This window comes from Panthera uncia, chromosome F1, assembly GCF_023721935.1.
Source record: "Panthera uncia isolate 11264 chromosome F1, Puncia_PCG_1.0, whole genome shotgun sequence".
NCBI lineage: Eukaryota > Metazoa > Chordata > Mammalia > Carnivora > Felidae > Panthera > Panthera uncia.
The window spans coordinates 54903575-54920293 of record NC_064813.1 but is presented as its reverse complement, the minus strand read 5'-3'; the positions used below and the strand labels follow the sequence as shown (position 1 = coordinate 54920293).

The window sequence follows — 16719 nt, the reverse complement described above, 5'->3', positions numbered from 1 at the left end:
TCTCTCTCTCTTTCTCTCTCAAAATAATTAAATAAAGTTAAAAAAAAAACTATAGGGAATTTGGACCAATTACAAAGAAGCTAAATTGTGGAATGGTGAAGTTAAAGTTATACAATATATTGAATTTAAATTCTTTCAAGTATATGAACTATTTTGATTTATGCATCAGTATTTAGTATTGTTTAAAGTAGTGTCCACAGATGTTTTGGGCAGGCAAATGTAAAATATAAGTAAAACAGACATATATCATGCTCTCATGGAGTGTACAAGACTTCAATTTAGCCCATGCTAAATTATAAACTCAGAAGATTGGTATTTTTTACTATACAGCTTAAAGCAATTTTATAGAATTTCTCCATAAGGCAACTCTTCTAAAGTGGAGAAGAGTCTATTACCTCAAAAAAGCATGGGCAGAAATGACACAAGTTCCTAACCCTCTCTCCTTCCCCTCATGCAGTTTGCTATGCCTTCCTCGGTCCTCATTCCATGCTTTTCATGAAGTTGGGTCAAAACTAATTTGGAATCAGTCTCAAAACTCATTGTCCAGTTCTGTTTATTTGGGACACCAGTTATGCACTAGAACATTAAATATAAACTCTTTCTAGAGGGAATTCTAAAGCATTTCAAGAAAACTATTTCATTGAGAATATGACTCATTGTCTAAGAAGTAAAGAAAAAAAGACCCCGATGATTTTGAGTCTCTATGAGAGACTAACGGATTTAGGAGTTAGCAGTCTAATCCATTTTAATAATGTAGAGTTAGTTCATTATATTGCTGTCTGTATTTGTATTCATATTTATTTCATTAAAGATTCTGTGAGAAAATAGACCATAATATGGTATTTTTTAAATGACCAAATAACTTAAAAACAGATTATAAGAACATACATGCTAATGGAAACAAAGAGAACGGTGTTCAGCAGGCAGATAGAATATTTTTAAGGCTGGATTACACAGATAGAATATAAAAGAAACCTGGTTTAGACTGGCCAAATATTTAATCTCTTTACTTTTTGGTAAAATCAAAATATTTGGAATTTGAAGTGATCGGCTATCCTGATGAAATTTAATCTACCTCCAGGACACCAATCAGTTATAATCTCTTAGAGTTAATGTGAAAGTCTGCTTCACTTGAAGGGAATACATTTTTGGCTTCACATAAAGAAGGATAAATTTGCATAGGACAACTCACTTTGCAGCGAGTTTGCAAAACAAAAAAGTTAATTTACATGCTTTTGTTTGTATACTAGTAACATTTAAGTATTTGTAATCTCCCATTCTCCAAATGTGTGTTCTCTCCTGCCATGTTTATGCCTGCAAGAATGTCCTTCTCCTTACCTAAATGAATTCCTACTTAACTTTCAAAGACTTTCCTAACCCTCCCTCACTCTTACCACACAATTAGATATACCTTCCTTTGCCCTCATCCCATGCCTTTCATGCTTTGAACAGAGAGATTTTATAAGTATATGTATCTCCCTGTTTATTTGATGGCTGAATAACAGTAGGTAGGAGACCATGGACACCAGACAACCTAGATTCAAATAAAAGCTACTGCCTCTGCAATTTTGGGCAATTCAGTCTAATCTTGGAACCCTTGTGTTCTTACTTATAAGATGGGGATGCTAACAGAATTTACCTTACAGCCTTTTTGTAAGGAATAAGTAAGTTGATATATATGGAAAGGGTTTAGATGTGTGAGTATTTTCTGCCTATTCTTCGTCATGTCCATAGAATTTAATGTGTATTTGTGTAATATGCATTCCATTTCATAATTTATTGGTACACATACTGCTGAAATATCTTATGCTATATTCATAAAGCACAAAGTGGAAACTTGGCAATACATAGTTAAATATTATAGAAAGATAATTTTTACTAGTACAAGTTAAAAAAAGATTTGGAGGCTATGCATATTAAACAAATTAACCAGAAAACTGCCAGATCTTCAGTACGTACTGCCTGGGCTCCTTTGCTTTTAAATTCCCAACCTTTAGAAACATAATGTTTACCTCTGTTTTGAATTCTTACTAATCTAATCTAGCAAAAGAGACCTAAACAGACTTACATCTTAACTATTTTTTCTTCATTTCCTTTAAAACATATGGTATATGTTTGCTTTATTGTTTTAAAGAGTTGTTTTATTGATCTTTTTATATGATCCCTTTACTACAAAAGGTTTTGATATAGTGGAAGAGTATGCTATCAATCTGATAATAATGATATATTATTAAGACCCGGTGTATATTTCGCCTGATCAGTTTTTTGCCTGTTCCTGACGCGGTTTTGATTTCTACTATCTCGCTTGAAAACATTTCCCGGTTATTCCAGGCAATGGGTTCCCAGTGTTGGCCTGCTCCCCTTCTCTTGGTACTCCTCAAAGAAGTAAAAATCTCTGGGGTTACTACTATTCATGTCATTTCTTCTCCCTCATCTTCAATTTCTCACTATATTTTGTCAGGAGAACAGCTTTTACCTTTTCTCCTTTATTCTGAAAATATATTTCAAGAGCCCATTATTTTCCACTGAAATATTTTCCTGTGGTTTGGCATATAATCCTTGTGGTCATTGCTAAAGCTAAAATCTCTGACCTTACTTCCACTTATTTTTACATATGGCGCCTCCAAGCCCCTTGTACTAGATTTCTATAATTTTTTGAAGGCTTTTTGCATGTAAAAATTTTATACCCTCTCCCCACTTTACTGTAGTGGCCTGTATTATTCTTAACACTGGTTGGTTTTAACTTGAAACATTTTCAATTGCTGGATCTTTAGCAGTTTCTTAAATATATTTTGTCTCTTACAGTAAGCTTTCCATGAGCCCCAGAAAACCAGATCAGGATGCTTTTGTCTATCTTTCAAAGCCAGCTCTGTAATTATTCCTATTGTATTCTGAGCCGGCTATTGAACTCATATTTAGTCATCTTATGTATATTTTCCTAAAAGTCGGATAAGTATATATTTATGTCTCTTTCCCATTTTCTCTGTGGTTTCTTGGCCTCAAATACTTTTTACGTAATGTAAAAGTGGGCTTTGAAACCAGGAATCTTGCGTTTTCTCAATCTACTTGTCACTATGGCTTTATGAAATGACTTTTTATTAAAAAGCAGAAATATGTGGGCTCATCTCTTGTCCCAGAGATATTTTTAAGTGAAGAGAATAAAAAGCACCACATGTAAAATAAAGCGCTGTATTCCCATAAGAGAATTGGGAGAACAATGACTACAGAAAATATCATTCCAAATAATGTGGTGGGAATTGGGTTTAGGCTAAGAGAAAAAAGAAAGCCAAGAGCGAGTATAATTAAAGAACTTAAAAATATAGAAAAGTTTCCTGCACTTCAATAAAAAGTTCTCCAAAGTTTAAAAACAACCAAAAAACCCTTTGTTTATTTTAGAAAGTCATCATCCTGGTCCTTCACTGGTCATAGAGGTTTACTCTATTGCTGTATGTTTACGCCTGCAAAAATCACACGGTATAAATTCTCCTCCCCACTTCCTTTCCTCTTTCTCCACTGCCATTTTAGTATCTATTATATAGGCATCTTATACACAATGATTTCATTTAATCTTCACTATAATCTTCAAATTAGACATTCTTATCCAGTTTTACAAATGAGGAAATCAAGACTTCAAAGATTAATTTCTCAAACTGATTCTGCTAAGAAGCTGATTTGGAACAATTACTAAGACATATATATTGACATACCCTCTATCCTCTCCTCTGATTCAACAACAGCAAAATTTGTAAGTGGAGAATTCTGCAAGAGTCAAAGAAATGAAAGCCCTAAACTGATAAACTATGCAAGTATTGGCTGGAGTTTAGTATTAAAAGGGTTTCTTAATGGTCAAGGGTTTGGTTCTCAGGGAGTTACTTTTTTGAGCCTGTATGAACAAAGAGACATGCATTGCCACAAAAAAAGGATATCAAGTATGGGATGAGTCACCATGCAATGGCTCTTCAGTTGATATGAGGAACTACGGTCCAGAGATTATATTTTAACTTTGTATCCTCCAACTCAGCACATTATCTCATGATACCCAATAAGTACTTAATAAAAGCCAAATGAATAAGTGAATAAAACAAGGTGAGTAAAAGAAGAAGAAGCTAATGATTGTCATGGAATGAAACAGATAGGAGTACTGAGAACACCAACAGCTGGTCTAGTGCCTGGCACCTTAGAAAGTACAGTTGAGTTAATGTTCAGCCCTGTAAGCTTCCTTTTAGCTACACCTCAGAATCTCCAGCCACACATTAACCTGTGACTCTTGGCCACTGGAATGAGAATTAAGCACTTTACAATTGCTCATTAGTTCCTCCAATGCTTCCACAGCCTTTGAGAACAGAGGGAGGGGAACTCAGGGGGAGCAGGGGCTCCAGCAATATCAGCACTGGTCCTGATTCTGCCCTCACAGCCCCAGGGGGTGCACTTATGACTCCTGGGCCTTGGGAAGGGAGGCAATCTCCAAGTTCCCTGCATGCTGTGGAGGGGGTCTATTGTCCTCCTTTAGAGAAACCAGCAGAAAAAACCACTCTGTTGTTTGCTAGGCCAGGAGATGTGCACATAGCTGTAGTAGGCTCTGCTGAGATGTAGCTGAGGGAGAGCAGTTACAAACATGGGCTTTGCAGCCAGATCACCTGGCCTTGAGTTCCTACTTGTGAGCAGTGTGACCTTGAGCAAGTTACTTAGTGGTACTTCTGTTTCCTCATTTATAAATGGTGGCCAAAAATAGCTTCTTAGTACTTGTCAAGTGCGTAGTACTTGAATGGGGATTAAATGATTAAATATATAATTAATATATATAATATATATGATATACATAATATGTATATTGTGGCTAAAACAGTACCTCGCACTTATTAAGCACTGTTGTGCTGGTTATTTTACAGGGCAACTACTTATATAATGGGGAGGGGAAAACAAATGGGATTTAGGGTCTATGACTCATGAGAGATAGAAATGGGGTGGTAGAAGGAGCAAGTATAATGTAGTCAGATGTGTAGAGGCACCATTGTTCCTGACGCTGTTTTGCATTGCCTTGTTGTCTCTCCCTTGTGTCAGTCCCAAAGTAGAGCCAGGTAGAGGAGTGCAAAGTTTGTGCTGGGGGAGGGGAAGGGGAGAAATTCAAGAGTGGGGAGAAGGGCTGTTACTCAGAATTGCTGCTTGGCACTGACTTTCTAAATAGGCCTACTCAGAGGTTGGATAGAAAAAGGGCTGGTGAGCTTCCAGATGTGTGTCAAGAAGAGGAGGAAGAAAAGTAATGACCTAGCAACCTGACGTTAGGACCATGACAGGGACATGAACTGTGATAAAAAGCTGAAAGAGCCCACAAAATAATAATAAACACTCCAGCACCATTTGTCCTCAGTGCTGGATTGCAAACCATATTTCTATTCAAACAAGTCGCTAGGAGAAGAGCTGAGAATTTAAAAGTCTGCGGCCAATGTAATCCCATTAGGATTTCTCAAAGCTACCTTTCTACAATTGAACTGTATCTACATAGCACAAATAAGGGAGAGATTTTGCAATTATCTGATTTGCGTGATCAATTCCGACAGCCAAACTGGATTACTCATTTTTGTATGATTTCTTGATCCAATAAAATCTACTTGGAAGCTTGAATTATCTACTTTAGCTGTCTAAATTGATCATATTAACCAGGTTCCAATGAAGTTTTGGTTTGAATCTCATCCAGTTCTGATTTCTATAGTCAATGATTTTCCACATCTCTAGCTGAAAATAACAGTACAATCAAAGGGAATTAAAACAATTTGAGTTAATGCAGTGATGGTATAAAGCATTTGAATCTTTATTCTACTATTACAGAAAAAGCCAATGATTATATTTGAAATATAACCAGTCTGTCCCCTAGATGCACAAAGTTTGTCAGATCAGGGTAGGCAGAAATCTTTTCACCCTGCTCAACCATACTCTTGTGTGCTCTCCGTCAGATGTTTGCCGCTGGGACTAGGAGTGTCACAGAGAGGAAGCCGGGGCCAGTGCTTGTGACACTGTTAGAAGAGTGTCCATGCCTGTCTTTGTTTTCTTCCTGAAGGTTTTCTTTCCTTTCTCTCTCCTCCTTCTGTTTCTTTTCCCTGGATTTCTTCTTTGTTTTTGTCTTCAGTTCTCTCTCCTTTTACTCTTTCCCTGATTACTTTAATAAGAGCTCCCAGAGATAGACTTAGTTTTGCTCTCCCAGAGGCATTAAGCTGGGGTCCAGATGGAGCCCTAACAGCCAAGGACTGGGGAAAAGCCCAGTGGCCTAACAGGTATTTCTCTCACACAGTCCCTAAGAAAAACTACAAAGTGGCCCATGTCTCTTTGAAGTGCTCCTACTTCTCTGTATCCTTCTTTCCTTTCTAGATTTTCCATGTTGTGTCTTTTAGGCAGCCTGAGACTTTTTTTTTTTTTTTTTTTTTTTTTTTTTTTTGTTCTATGTCCACACATTCCTTCCTTTCAGACCTTCATAAAAAACACCTATTCCCTCAATGTAAAGATTTCTATTAAGAGGAAAGCAAATTGATTTAAAACAATTCTCTGATGGGGAGCCTGGGTGGCTCAGTCAGTTAAGTGTCCAACTCTTGATTTCAGCTCAGGTCATGATCTCACAGTTTGTGGGATCAAGCCCCACATTGGACCCTGTGTTGACAGTGTGGAGCCTGCTTGGGATTCTCTTTTTCCCTCTCTCTCTCTTCATCCCCTGCTTGTTCTCTCTCTCTCTCTCTCTCTCTCTCTCTCTCTCTCAAAATAAATGAATAAACATAAAAAAAAATTCTCTACTTTCAAAATGCATCCACTTCACTGCAGGTCCGTTTACCTAGATAGCACCGTCTCCTTTATGGATTATTTAGTAACCTTCGTACTGGTCTCCTTGCCCCTGATTTCCTTCCCTGTGATCTGTTCTCTACATTGCCACCAGAGTGACTTTCTAAAACCTAAGTCAGGCTGTCATTCTTTTACCTCAAAATCCTTTCTTAGCTCCTCAGTTTATTATGCATAAAAGCCAACATCCTTACCTGAAATGGCCAAGGCTCGTGCTTGGCTCCTTGCTGACTCTTTCCATCACCCTTCCGCTAGCCCTCCCTGCCCCAGGCCCACCGTCCTTGCTCTCTGAGAAATCACCTGGTGAGTGTTGGGCACTCCCTCCTTTCTTTCCCCACACTTTTCCTCTGTTGTCTACATGGCTCATCCATCACATCCTTCAAGTTTTTGCTCAAGTACCTTCTCAGTGAGACTTTTCTGAAAACCTTAATTAAAACTGCAGCTGCCTCAACTCTTCCTATCCTCCCCATGCTTCATTTTTCTCCATACTCTATGCCATCACCAGGACACCATATTTCATATTTAGATACATCCTTCAGATTTATCACTCCCTACTGGAATGTAAGCTCCTGAGGGCAGAGATTGTGTCTTTGACTTTTTTTCCCTGCTTATATCCCCAGTGCACAGAGTAGTATTTGGCACTTCTTAGATATTTAATAACTATTTTTTGAATGAGGAGTTATTTAACTAAAGTAATTTACAAGTACATTGGCATGTAGACAACTGAGTGTATGGGAATTTTGAAAGAGGCACTTATAAATAATTTGAGGATATAGACAAGTTTAAAATAGATATGTTTAAAAATAAACATCTTCTTATGATAGTACATACACATCAAATGAAAGAATGACTGACCATTTCTTTTTCTGAATTTCACTTGTGTTCTTTCTTCCCTGGCTGGGCCTGCAGGGGAAAGGGTTGCTCTCTTAGTTCTAAGTGGTTCCCCATTCTGCTCTTTGTCATGTGGTGCTAAAGTCAATCTGGTCACTATCTGTATCTGATAATTATATTCTTACGTGTTGAATCTTCCATAGACATACACCCACCATGCTTTAATATTGATCTTTCCAGGAAAAAATAAAATTACTGAAAAAAAATTGTGGACCTGGTAACCCTTACGTAACTAAGGCAGCTGTGCACATCCCTCAATTAAAGTTTTGTCCGTGTTCATGGTAGTCACTTCTGCCCATTCAAGGAAACAAATGCTTGTACAGCTTAAAGCATTCAACATTTTTTAGGCTAAGCTTTGTTTGGCACTTCATGGAGCATAAACTGTGCCTAGTTAATCACGGGAGATGAAATTCTTGTTTGCTGTCCTTTAAAGTTAAAACCTATTTAAGATTATCTTTTTTTTTTTTTTCTTTTTTCATACTGTCTTATCAGAACAAAAACTCTCTGAGCATGAAACAACGTGGTTTGGGCGGTGGATAAACAAAGAAAACAAAACACAACACAACCCAACACTGTGACGTTTTCCTGTGGCCATGTAATGCTGAGGTGACACCAAGCTGCCATCTGTGTAGATTCCCGTCTTAAAATTCAGAAGGAAGATCTGAGCAATTGGGAAGTCTAAGCCCAATCAGTGACCAGTGTCAGAGAGGGAAACAGAGGGTTTTCACCACTGGCCCATTTTTTCCCCAGCGTGAATAGGTCAACCGAAAGAGCTATGTATTATTACCCAAGAACCCTATGGGAATGTCTGGTGTCTCCCCAAACTTCTTGCCTCCATTTGTAGTGTCTCTGTGGTCTGATTCTCTTCATCAGCTCTTTAAATGTGTTTCCCACTAATTCTGTTCCAAGGCCTTCTATCATAATGGCCCTGTCTTCAGCCCTATGGATTCACACCTGCCGTTGTGCCTTGGTTAAGTTGTCCTCATTGCCCATATCCACTCTGTTTTGTCTCCAGTTTTGGCAATTTTTAAGATATTTTACCTTCTCTGAGATATCTTCCCTGGAGAAATCAATCCACATAACCTCTCTCTTCTAATCTCTTTATTATTCATTAATTCATTCATGCTCTAGTTGAGAGCTTCCTATTTATCACATCCTGCTGGAATAAGGGAGTACAAAGGTCAATGGGAATTAAGCAACTCACAATCAGTGTATGAACAGAGATGAAAGCTAACAGAGGGTGTTCTGGGAGTGCTCAAGAGACGTCATACAGATTCTCCTCTGCACTTCTTTAGATCACCCAGATTCACCAATTTTAACAATATGTTACATTTGCCTTTCTTTTTTCTTTCTCTTTCTCACTACCTTTTCTGAACCACTTCTCAGTAGGTTACATACATCATTCCCTTTAATTCTTTAATATTCTGTGGGTTTCCTATGAATAAAGATATTTCTCATATAGTCATGCTAGAATGGTCAAATATGGGAAATGTACAATTGATACAGTATATGCTTTTACACTCTGCTCTTTTCACTTAACGTATTCTGGAAGTAACTCCTTATTGCCTCACTGAGGTTTTCCTCACTCTATTTTGCAACTACATGAAACTAAACTGCTACATTGTGTGCATATAACATAGTATATTCAACCAGTCTCCTATGTTTGAACATTTAGGTAGTTTCCAATATTTTGCAATTACAAATAATGAAGCAATGAATAACCTCTTGCATATATTTTCATGTTGTTCAGGGTAAATTCCAGAAAATGGAATTACTGTGTCAAAAGACAACTACATATAGAATTTTGTTAAATATTGCCAAATCCCTTCCATCCCCCAAGAGTTGTGACATTTTGTGTTCCCATCAGCAGTATGTGAGCAGGTCTTGCCAACAATGTATTGTAAGCCTTTGAGGTTTTTTTTTGTCAGTACAATGGCTGAAAAAAGTTATCACAGTGAGGTTTAATGTGTATTTCTCTTCATATAAGTAAAATGGAACATATTTCATGCACTTAAAAGCCACTTTTTGGTCAGTTATGTTTTTATAGTTTGGCTGATTTCCCATAGATTATAAAATCTTTTCTTTCTCAATTTTTCTTTTTTTAATGTTTTTATTATTTATTTTTGAGAGAGAGAGACAGACAGAGACAGAGAGAGACAGAGAGACAGAGTATGAATGGGGGAGGGTTAGAGAGGGAGACACAGAATCTGAAGCAGGCTCCAGGCTCCAAGCTGTCAGCAGAGAGCCTGACACGGGGCTTGAACTCATGAACCTTGATATCATGACCTGAGGCATGGTCGGATACTTAACCGACTGAGCCACCCAGGCACCCCTCTTTCTCAATTTTTCAAAGCTTTATATATATGATGGATATTAATATTTTACTCTAATATTTTTGCAAATGATATTTCCTCTGATGTTTTTCTGTCATTTGTCTTTCATTTGGTTATGATGATATTTTGATTTCCTATTTAAAAGTTTTTTTAAAATTTTTATATAGTCAAATTTATCAGTGTTGTATTGAATCTGGATTTTGAAAATAAGAAAGTTTTCCTCTATCCCAAGGTTAATAAAGAGGAATTCATCCATGTTTCCATCTAATACTTGTATGGCTTCATTTGTTACATTTAGATCACTGATACATTTGCAATTCATTCTTGATTATGGTGTAAGGAATAAATCTCATTTTACATTTTGCCAAATGACTATCTACTTGTTTCACCATTTTTTACAAAGTTCTTCTTTGCCCATTGATTTGAGATAATGCCTTTCACATATCAAATTTTCATATGCAGTAAAACCTTGGTTTGTGAGCATAATTTGTTGCAGAAACATGCTTGTCATCCAAAGCACTTGTATATCGAAGCGAATTTCCCCATAAGAAATAATGGAAACTCAGCTGATTCATTCCACAAACAAAAAATATTCATATAAAAATGATTATAATATGGTAATATAATACAAAACAATAAAGAAACTACAAAATATAAAGAAAAATAAACAAATTAACCTGCACTTGCCTTTGAAAACCTTTGTGGCTGGTGTGAGGGAGACAAGAGAGAGGAGGGTTATTGTGTAAGACAAATTTCACTATCACTAACAGATGTTGACTACAGCACAGTATTAATAAACTCTTCTCATAGGCTGTATTGAATGTAACTGGCAATAAGGCAGCAGAGGAAAGGGTCTGCAGGCAGCCTGACCTAGAACGAAGCAAAGCATTCCCAGGCTCACTCTTGGATGGAAAAGCAAAGGACTGTTTATAGGTGCTTTGAAGTGACAAAAAATACACTAGTGCCAGTTGTGGGCACCTTCCAACATTCTGAAAAATCACTGATCTCTGCTGAGCATCTGAGCATCTGAGCATGGGAGATGTTCACCCACAATCCTGCAGAGAGAGAGAGAGAGAGAAGAACTGGTCAGTTGTGATCATGTGATGTTTGGCATCAGGTACTACTCATATTGCAAGACATCACTCATTTATCAAGTTAAAATTTATTAGAAATTTTTGTTCGTCTTGTGGCACATTCGCAGAACAAGTTACTCGCAATCCAAGCTTTTACTGCATATATATATATATATATATATATATATGTGTGTGTGTGTGTGTGTGTGTGTGTAATATACGTATATATGTACATATATATGAAATATTGGATTCATTTTATATGAGCAAACCTATTTCTAGACATGATGATCCACTTAATTGGTCTGTTAATTCATGTACCAGTACCATACTTACTTATAAAACTATCCTTATTTAATATGGTAGTCATTAGCCACATGTGGCTATTTAAATTAAATTTAGTATAATTAAATGAAATTAAAAATCCAGTTCTTTAGTTACATTGGCTATCTTCTAAGTGTTCATTTAGCCCCATGTGGCTAGTGGCTACCATTTTGGACAGTGTGGATATAGACAATTTCCATTTAGTCACATGTGGCTGATGACTACTGTATTGGACAGCACTGTTAAAAAGGCTTTGTAGTATGTTCTAAGGTCTGGTACAGCTATTTCTTCATCATCTCTCTTTCTTTTTAATGTTTTCTTGGCTATTTCTGTGTGTTTATTTTTATTTTAAAAAAAATTTTTAATGTTCATTTACTTTTGAGACAGAGCATGAGTGGGGGAGGGGCAGAGATAGAGGGAGACACAGAATCCAAAGCAGGTTCCAGGCTCTGAGCTGTCAGCACAGAGCCTGATGCGGGGCTTGAACTCATGAGCTGTGAGATCGTGACCTGAGCCGAAGTCAGACGCTGAACTGACTGAGCCACCCAGGTGCCACAAGAGTTTATTTCATTTGAGGAACCTGTGTGGCTTAGTCAGTTAAACGTCAAACTCTTGGTTTCCGCTCAGATCATGATCTCATGGTCGTGGTATCAAGCCCCATGTCAGGCTCTGCATGGACATCATGAATCCTACTTGGGATTCTCTCTCTTCCTCTCTGCCCCTCCCCTACCATCTCTCTCTCCAAATAAATAAACTTTTAAAAAACAGTTTATTTTATTTATGTTTATTCTTCTTTTCTGTTGTTATACATGTTTAAGGTGAGACATTTTGCTCTCATCACTTTTTATATTGTAATTTTATCCTCATTGTTTTTCAGAAACTTTATAATTTCTGTTTGTATTTCCCTTCCTAGTAGGTTTTAAAATTTCAAGGTGAATGTCCTTTGACTTTGAATTTGTTTCCAATGTTTTTATTTCAATATGATTAGAGTGTTACTAGTGATATGATTTTTTATGAATTTATAGATGTTTTCTTTGTCATCTAATACATGCTCAGTTTTTTTACATATTCCCTGTGCCATTAAGAAGAAGGGGGTATCTGTATTATTGAGGCATAGAAGAAGATATATTCTTTATGTATCATAAAATCTACCTTATTAATTATGATGTTTACATGTCTTATTTTGTGTTCACCCGACCTGCCATGTCCTGGTAGTGATCTAGTAAGATCTCCTGTGGCATGTGTCTATCTTTCTATCTCTCCTTGCATCTTTTATAATTTGCTTATCCCTTGGCCTTTTGGATTAAGTGCACTTTTATGTACATAGAGTTCAGTTTTACTTAGTCAACTTGAAAACATTTTTCTCTTAGTAGATGAATTAATCTTTTTCATATTTATTGATTCTACTGAAATTGTTTGGCATCAACTCTTATCATATAGTATAATTTTACTTTAACATGCATTATATTATACTATGTTTCTTTATGAGGGATGTCTCTTTTGTCTCTCTTAAAAAATCTCTTTCTAAAAAGCATTTTTGTTTTGTTGTCCTAATAGTTTTGTATCCATACCTTTAATAATGCCTTTAATTCCCCTTTTATTGTTTTCTGTCTGGTTTATAAATTTTAAGTTAGATCTTTTTGCTCCCTCCAGTATTTATGGAAAAATTAATGATCATATTCTCTTTTCTACTTTATAGGGACATATAACAGTCTCTTACTCTTCTGGGACTCATAGACTCATCCTTGATTTCATTCTAAATCTTCAATTTTACATATTAGATGTTCACTTTGAGTCCTTTTGCCAAAGTTTCTCCAATCATCTTTTGGTTAGTTGAAGCTCCTTCTCTTATTATTGCTCAGAAAGAGTTTGTAAATACAATATTACGTTAGCTCTTACATATTTAAAACTGCTTTTCTATCTCTGTGAAACTGGAAAAGTTCTTTTGTATGTAAAAAAATCTTTGGTTCACATCATCTCTTCTTGAATTTCGTAAGAATGCTGTGTCCCTATTATTATGCTTTGATGTTGCTTTAGAGAAGCCTTATACCAATCTAATTTTATTGCCCTTATGATTTGTTTCTTTTACCTGAAGGTCCTGAGAAGTTTTTTCCTTTTAAGTTGTCTAGTTTTACTATATAACTACACTGTCTCAAAGATAGATCATTCTGGGTAATTATTCCTGATATTCTCATGGTTAAGCCTTTCAATACATAGATTTAGGTTCTCTCTTATTTCTGGAAAGTTTTCTGACATTATTGCATTAAATGTTAACTGTGTTCCATGCTTTTGTTATGTGTATGTTTAATCTTTATTCTTTCAGCTCAACACTTTATAACTGAGTTATTTTTACTTTTTACTTTATTTCATTTTCATTCTCTTGTCTTTGCTTTTCTTTTCTTCTGTGTCCCTTGCTATATTTTCATTCAGATTTCATTTAGATCTTCCTCTGGTACCTTGAAAATTTTATTTTAAATTTCTGAAATGTTTTGTTTTTCACTTTAATATCTCTTAAGGTGTCAGTCAACTGACATTTTATTTTCCCTGACATTTTTATCCATTTTGACATTACTTTTAAAATTTCCAATTGTTTTAAGTCCTTAATTGCTTGTTTTCATTTATTTAATTCAGTTTGTATTATAATAATTCATATTTGTTTGTTTTAGAAATTTTCATTCAGTAATGTGTTTCTCAACTTCTGCTTTCTTCAAAAAGTAGCTTTATATGGAGTTTGCCTTTTTCTACTTATAATAATATTGTAGATAGAAGTTCTAGTTTATTAACAACCTTTCTCTTGGAACAGTGAAGCCTAATTTCTTTAATGGATATTGTTGGTGGTAGGAATGGGTAGAGGTTAGCGTGTTTTGTGACTTGTTTTTGTTTTAGAGAATCCTTTTTTTTTTTAAGTTTACTTATTTATTTTGAGAGAAAGAGAGAGTGAGCTGGGGAGGGGAAGAGACAGAGGGTGATGAGAGAATCCCACACTGCCAGCAAACAGCTGGATGCAGGGCTTGATCTCATGAACCATGATATCATGACCTGAGCCAAAAATCAAGAGATGGACGCTTAACCGACTGAGCCACCCAGGTGTCCCTGTTTTCTGGAATTCTTGATTTTCCTCTTCCTTCCTTCTTTTTCCCTTACTGTCACTCATACAAAGGTACCAACCCTGGGGGCGCCTGGGTGGCTCAGTCGGTTGAGCGTCCGACTTCGGCTCAGGTCACGATCTCACAGTTCGTGAGTTCCAGCCCCGCGTCGGGCTCTGGGCTGATGGCTCAGAGCCTGGAGCCTGCTTCCGATTCTGTGTCCCCCTCTCTCTGCCCCTCCCCCATTCATGCTCTGTCTCTCTCTGTCTCAAAAATAAACATAAAAAAAAATAAAAAAAAAAAAACAAAACAAACAAACAAACAAAAAACAAAGGTACCAACCCTGTATCTTTGTGTCCTTATGCCCTAGAAGCATTGCGTGTCCAGGACTGATGCCTCTGGGTCTTGCTCGCTTTTAAGATGCCTTCCTACAGTTGGAGCCAAATCCAGACCTGCAGTTTAGTACATAGTGATAGTTGTTCTTTTTATGGTAATGATTTTCTTTCCCTGTGTTTTACCTTTGTCCCCTTGTCTTTTCTACAAGGTCTCATAAAAACTCCTGCTGCTAGTATTTAGACCAAGAGCCTGGCAGCTGTGATAGGAACTCTGGTAGAAGTTCAGTTGGAATTTCAAGTTTATTTTTCTATTTATAGGGATTTCAAATTCATGGTCTTTGTTGTCTCCTATTATGTTTGAAAGCATAGCTTGCATATGGATTTATTTGTGCTTTTCTTTTGTTTTTTTTTTTAATCTGATAGACTTTGAGATGGATTTGTGCAACAATTTGGATTTAGGATGCTATTATCCCCTAGAATCCCTTTAAAGTGTGGAGTTTAAAAAAAAAATTCTGATTACTTCATTCCAGATGCAGCATTGGAAGAAATGGAAAACAACCAAATTGGCAATGGAAAAAGCGGGAAAATTTTTATCTTGTTTACTAGATACTTATTGAGTACCTACAATGTACAAGGCACTGAAGACAGAATAATCATCTAGGTAGACAAGGCCTGTACCCTCACTGGCTTATGTTCTACTGAGAGAACAGATATAAAATAGACACATAGTATGATGTTAAGAGATGCTAAGGACCATAACAATTGAGCACGCTAGGGGGATAAACAGTAAAATAGGTAGTGCCATGATCCTTAGTTTAGCTAGGTTTCTCTGAGAAGATGACATTTGCCTAAAGACTTGACTTGAAGTCATCTAAATAGATGAAGGAAAAAAGATTTCATGTAGAGAAAACAGAATATCTAAAAGGCCCTGAGGCTGGGACAGACTTGATGTGTTTGAGGAGAGGAGGAAGATAGAATAACTGGAGCTGAGTTCGTAGGAAAAAGTATATTACAAGGTAAAGCTAGAGAAGCCAGCAGTAGCCAGATCAAGTAGGGTCCTTTTAGCCATGATAAGTTTTTGGACTTTGTTTTAGGTGTGATGGGCAGCCTTTAAAGGCCTTTAGCTAGGAAAGTAATGGAATCTGATTTTAAAGAGACAGCTGAGGCTTCTGTGTGTAGTATCTACTGACCAAGGAAAGAGGAAAAGCCCGAAGATGAGTTTCCATGCTGCTGTCTCCATATAACGCTAGTAACTTGATTTCTAACTTCCTCCTGACACCAAATCGTTATTTTGTGGCATGATTCTTACAGTGGGGTATTTGCCTTGCCCCCTCCTGTGACGGTATGCAGACATTGCTGAACAGTGTGATTCCCCAACCTTTCTGTATCACACCTGTGGGCTTCTAATGAAATAATTGAAATGTTGTACTGACTCTCTAGCTTTGTTACTATGCACTAGTTGCTTTCCCAAAGACACCTCTGAGGTTCACTACCTGCCTCTATTAATAAACATTGCCTAATCAAAGGTTCTTTATTACTGTGTTCTCATCTACCAGTATCTTCTCTGATCTCAGCTATGTCTTTTGATACCAACACTTTCTTCTGACCATGACATCTACCAGTCATCACGGTCTCTTCTCAGTGTCTCACGGGATCCATAGTCTTTGTCTGTTCTCCCCCACTTTCCCATTGTTCCTCCTCGAAAGTAAACACATCCAGCCTCTTGAGCTCCATCTGTACACATGCTGTCATTCCTCCTGTGACCAGCCACATCATACTTAAGAGATAGTAATGATTGTTGTCCGTTCATTCACTCAACAAATATTTATTGACCGTGAACTAAATGCCACACCCT

At 36.8% G+C, this 16719-nt stretch overlaps 2 long non-coding RNA genes across 3 annotated transcripts in view; one reads left to right on the top strand and one right to left on the bottom strand.

Annotated features, from left to right (window-relative positions):
* Positions 1 to 16719, top strand: part of LOC125925524 (uncharacterized) — a 401134-nt gene that overhangs the window by 24127 nt on the left and 360288 nt on the right. The gene's annotated exons all lie outside the window — the stretch shown is intronic.
* LOC125925526 (uncharacterized) overlaps positions 10950 to 16719 on the bottom strand; it is a 38946-nt gene continuing 33176 nt past the window's right edge. Inside the window, exon 4 of the long non-coding RNA XR_007458858.1 lies at positions 10950 to 11101. This is a non-coding gene — a long non-coding RNA (uncharacterized LOC125925526). The remainder of the gene's footprint in view (positions 11102 to 16719) is intronic.